Raw genomic sequence first — 4,972 nt, forward strand, 5'->3', positions numbered from 1 at the left:
TTGGGGAGGGAAGGATTTGGGGGTAAAAGGGGGCAGGGAATGGGGAGGGATTTGGAGGGTCATTGAGGGGTTGAGAATTGGGAAGGGGAGTTAAAGGGGGGATTTGGGGGCAGGAATTGGGGGAAAAATCAGGGAGAGGGGATTGGGGGGTAAAAGGGGGGGCAGAAATTGGGGAGGGGGGATTTGGGGGGGCAGGAATTGGGGAGAAGGATGTGAGGTAAGGGGGACGGGAATTGGGGAGGGGGTTTTGGGGGCAGGAATTGGGGGTTGAAGGGGGACAGGAATCGGGATTGGGGGGTTGGGAATTGGGGGATAAGATTGGGAAGGGAATTCAGGGGTTAAAGGGGGCAGAGAATGGGGGAGGGGGGATAATGGAATTGGGGGGGAGGAAATCAAATAGAAATAACGGAATTAGGGCAGGAAAAGGCAAATCAGAGATAGAAAATTCCAATTAAATGACAAAAAACCCCAATGAAAGAGGAAAAGTCCAACTGAATGGAAATGAAATTGAATTAAAAAAGGAAAAGATCCAATTAAAGAAGAAAAAACTCAAATAAAAGCAGGGAAAAGCTAAATTAAATCAGCAAACCCCCAAATTAAAGGTAGAAAAACCTGAATTAAAGGTGGAAAATCTGAAACTAAAGACAGAAAGTCCCAGATTAAATGTGGAAAACCCTGCATTTTTCTTAAGTTTTAAGTTGTAAAACAGGAAATCCCCAAATTAAAGGTTGAAAGAGCCAAATTAAAGGCAGAAAAACACAAATCAAAAATGTAAAAAGACAAATTAAATCAGGAGAAAGCAAATTAAAGCAGAAAAAAACTCAAAGCCAGAACTCCTCCAACTGAAGGTATAATCCCCCCATTAGAGCCAGACTCCCCCAGTCCAGGGGGTTCCCCCGCATCCCATACCAGCAGGTCAGGGCTGGAGCCTCTATCCCGGTTCCCGTCCTGTTTTCCAGCCTTGGGCATCATCTTCTTACTGGCGACTGTGGGGACCAGGCAGACCCCCGAGAGCCCCTCACAGGCCAGGAGACTCGCCTGGGGGGCACAGAGACCCCCACCATCAACAGAGACCCCAAAACCCTCCCAAAACCCCCAAGAGACTCGCTGGGGGAGGACAGGGACTCCCAACACCAGCACAGACCCCCAGACTCCCCCCAAACTCCCTCCTATCAGCACAGACCCCAAAACCCCCTAGGAGACTTGCCTGGGATCCCCCTGATCATGAGCCAAACCCCCCAAAAGCCCCCCCCCAAAAACCTACAAGACTCGCCTGGGGGGGACAGGGACCCCCACCATCAACAGAGACCCCAGAAAACAAGGAGACCCTGGGAGGGAATGTCGGAAAATCCCAAGGAAACTTGGGATAATCCCAGGGTGATTCTGAGTCGGGAGAGGGAGGTGAACTCCCTTTTTTGGGGCCTGGCAAGACAAAGAATTAATGGGAAATTTGGGGGTAATCCCACAGAAATTGGGATAATTTTAGGGAAAATTTAGGATAATCCCAGGGAAAAGTGGGAAGACTCCAAAAGTGGGGATGGGGGGGCCTGAACCCCCTTATTTGGGGCCTGACAGGACCAAAGGTTAATGGGAAATTGGGGCATAATTACAGAAAAACTGATAAACTTTAGAATAAGCCTGAAGAAAATTTGGAATAAAACCAGGGGAAAGTGGGAAGGGGGAGCTCCAGCTCCAGCTCTGGCCCCATAATCCCCCTTTTTCCCATATTTTGGGGCCATTTTTCCCCCAAAAAGCTGCCAGGCCTTGGGATCTGGGGGCCTTTGGGGGATTTCGAGGATGGGGGGTGGGGGCTCATTACCTGAGCCATGGTGTGGGAGCCTTTGGCCTGACTGTCGCCCAGGCAAAGCTCCTTTTGGGGGCAGAAAAGGTGGGATCAGTAAAGTTTTATGGATTTTTGGGCGGGCTCCAGTACCCGCCACGGCGCCGCCATTCCTTCCTCCTCCTCCTCCTCCTCCTCCTCTTCCTGGGGGGCCACGAGCTCAGGAAAGGGGGGGGACACTCGGCCAGGCCCCCCCCCAAAGCCAGGACCCCCCAAAGCGGGAGGTGTTGGATCCGCAGGGACAGAGTTGTCGGGGGGTCCTGGGGGGAAAAGAGGGTAAAGGGGGGTCCCCAAAGGTGGGGGGGCCACCCACCCAAAACGGGGGGGATTGGGGGGACTCTGGGGGTAATTTGGGGGGGGGTGGGGGGTGGCTTTAGGGTGTTGGAGCTGGAGAGGACTGGGGGGAGGTGATATGGGGTGGCAGGGGTCACCAACCCTAAACTGGTGGAGTCTGGCAGGGTTTGAGGGGGCCCAAATGTGTGGGGGGAACCTGAGGGGGGGTCCAGGGCAGGGTGACACGGTGGGGGGAGAAAGGGGGAGCCCAAGGGGTGAGTGACCCTGAGGGGAGTTTGGGGGGGCCCTAGGTGGGGAGGTGAGAGCGGTGGGGGAAGGTCGGGTCTCGGGGGGTCCCGACGGGGGAGTCACAGTGACGGGGGGTGGGTCCGGAGAAGGGAGAGGGCCCGGGGTTTGGGGGTTCGCACGGGGGGGGTGCCAGGCACGGGGGTCGCACCGGGACGGTGAATCATCGTGGGGGGTCACACTGGGGGTGGGTCAGGGTCCCACCAGGGTGGTCTCGAGCGCCCCCCCATTGTACCTCCCCTCCCTTCCCCCCTCCCCGGGCGGGGGAGGCGCGAGGCGGCCCCGGGGGTGTCTCGGGGGGTGTGTGGGGATCTCTCCGGGGGGTTTTTCGGGGGGTGTCGGTCCGTACCTTCCGCGGCCCCTCCGCGCTCCCGCCGCCCCCCCGTCCTCACCCGGAACCGGAAACTCCGCCCCCGCCGCCACTTCCGAGAGCCACAAACGCCGGGCGGAAGCGACGGGAGCAGGGCGCATGCGTGTAAAGGAGGAGCGAGGCCAGGCTCCGCGTCGCCATCTTGGGTGATGGCGGTTGCCATGGCAACCGCGCGGCCTACACCTCTCAGAGCAGCCTGAGCCCTCCGACAGGGGGAACGGCCCTGAGCCGGCGACACCCCGACACCCTCTGGGATCCCCCCGTGTCCTCCTCCAGACAGTCCGCGCTGTGATCCTCCTCCCCGCTGGGACCCTGTGGTGGGTTGACCTTGGCTGGATGCCAGGTGCCCACCCAGCCGCTCTATCACTCCCCAGTAGAACAGGTGAGAGAGTAAGATGTAAAAATAAACCCAACTCATGGGTTGGGTTAAGGCACTTTATTTAAAGCAAAAAAGTAAAGCGAAGCTTGCGCGTGCAGAAGCAAAAGATAGCAGAGTTTATTCTCTACTTCCCATGAGCAGTGATGGTCGGCCACTCCCAAGAAGCAGGGCTTCGGTACATGTGACAGTTCTTCAGCAGGCAGCCATTGGAGACAATGAATGCCCCCCTTCCTGCTCTTTGCCTCAGCTTTTATATCTGAGCTGACGTCATATGGTCTGGAATATCCCTTTGGTCTGTTTGGGTCAGCTGGCCTACTTGGGTCCCCTCCCACGATCTTGCCCTCAACTGAGGAAGGAATGTTATGGTGCTGATGCTGTGCTCAGCAGTAGCCAAAACACAGATGTGTTATCAACACCCTTCTAGCTGCCAATGCAAAGCACAGCACTGCAAGGGCTACTATGGGGAAATGAACTCCAGCTCAGCCAGGCCCAATAGAGACTCCCTCCTGGGACACCCTGCGACCCTTCCCCTTGTGATCTTCTCCTGCTCTCCACAGGATCCCCCCAGTGTAACCCCCCTGAGACCCCTCCCGACCCACTCCGGGGGCGGAAGTGATCCAGGGCTGGTCCCTGTCAACTTCCCCGCTGCCCCTCCTGGTTGAGACCGACCAAGGACCGACCCCCTGCCCTCGATCTCCCCAGCCAATCCTGATCCCCCCAGAACCCGAAAGCCCACCACGATACCCTCAGATCCCTCCAACTCCCCCAGATCCTCCCTAGACCGCTCCAACCTCTCCTTGGGAGCAGGACTGCTCCCACCGCAGCATACGAGAAGACAAATGACAACCCAGCTTCAAGGCCCTGCTATCCCAGTACCATCAGCTCCACAACACTCAGCTCTAATGATTGCACGCGAGTTACGGACACCTGCTCCATCCGGCAGGACTGTACAGCCATCGGCTCCACTGTCTAAGGTAACTGACATGTTGATGTGAGACACTGAGCAATATTCCATCTACCCACTGATCCACGTAGCAGGGCAGAGCAGTTCCAGGCTGACCCCAAGTGAGACATCCCACACCCGTGACAACACAGACCCTGTGACACAATTAAAAGACAAACCTCGCTTTGACAAGATTTGATTGCAAGAATGGAAATGCTGTGCAACACAGTGACCTACGGGAGTACTGTGATAATGTGACTAGGCTCAAAGGATCCTGACAAATAAAGACACTAACGAGATGACCGGTCATAAAAAGGGTCCGTCAAAACCCTGAAGATGGATGCGCAACATCACTGCGTTAGGAAGCTAAGAATGGAATGATGCGGAAAACGAGTCCTCCCGCTTTATGATGGATGGATGGAGAGCACCGCTGATGATATGGCCTGGAATGAGACCTTAAAAGTGGTCTGACCGAAAAAGTCAGAGATGGGATTCCAAAGAAGGCCTCAGCCTGCAAATGAAGTGACTGACAACTTGGGTACTCAGCTACGCAGAGAAGACCTTCAAGAACCTAAGGATGACGCCCGATGCTTCCCATGAGCCCCTCGAGGGCAAGATGCAAAAACCCTAAGGACACAAAACACAGACGAGACAAAGGACGTGACACAGACTGGAACTGCTCTGCCCTGCACACGTGAATCCAGTGATACAAAGTAAGCCCTTCCTTTGATGCAGTCAAATAACCTGTTATAGGATACCCATTGCACTGTACTAACTTCAAAAATCCCTCTGGGCGATGCACATGCTTGGACCAACTCCCAACCCCTCTCTGGGTCTTTGCCCTGCACTTATCTTTCAGAG

The 4,972-nt window shown here is 55.6% G+C and overlaps 1 long non-coding RNA gene across 1 annotated transcript; it reads right to left on the reverse strand.

The window, feature by feature from the left end:
* Nucleotides 1-336: 336 nt before the first annotated feature.
* LOC113980669 lies at nucleotides 337-2,862 on the reverse strand. Its single transcript, XR_003538193.1, has 3 exons — nucleotides 2,769-2,862; nucleotides 1,820-2,100; nucleotides 337-1,038 (listed from the first exon to the last, which is right to left on the reverse strand). It is a non-coding gene; the product is annotated as an uncharacterized LOC113980669 (long non-coding RNA).
* Between the last annotated feature and the right edge of the window lie 2,110 nt (nucleotides 2,863-4,972).

The sequence above is a fragment of the Neopelma chrysocephalum genome, unplaced genomic scaffold (genome assembly GCF_003984885.1).
Source record: "Neopelma chrysocephalum unplaced genomic scaffold, ASM398488v2 Primary Assembly neopelma1_94941, whole genome shotgun sequence".
Lineage (NCBI taxonomy): Eukaryota > Metazoa > Chordata > Aves > Passeriformes > Pipridae > Neopelma > Neopelma chrysocephalum.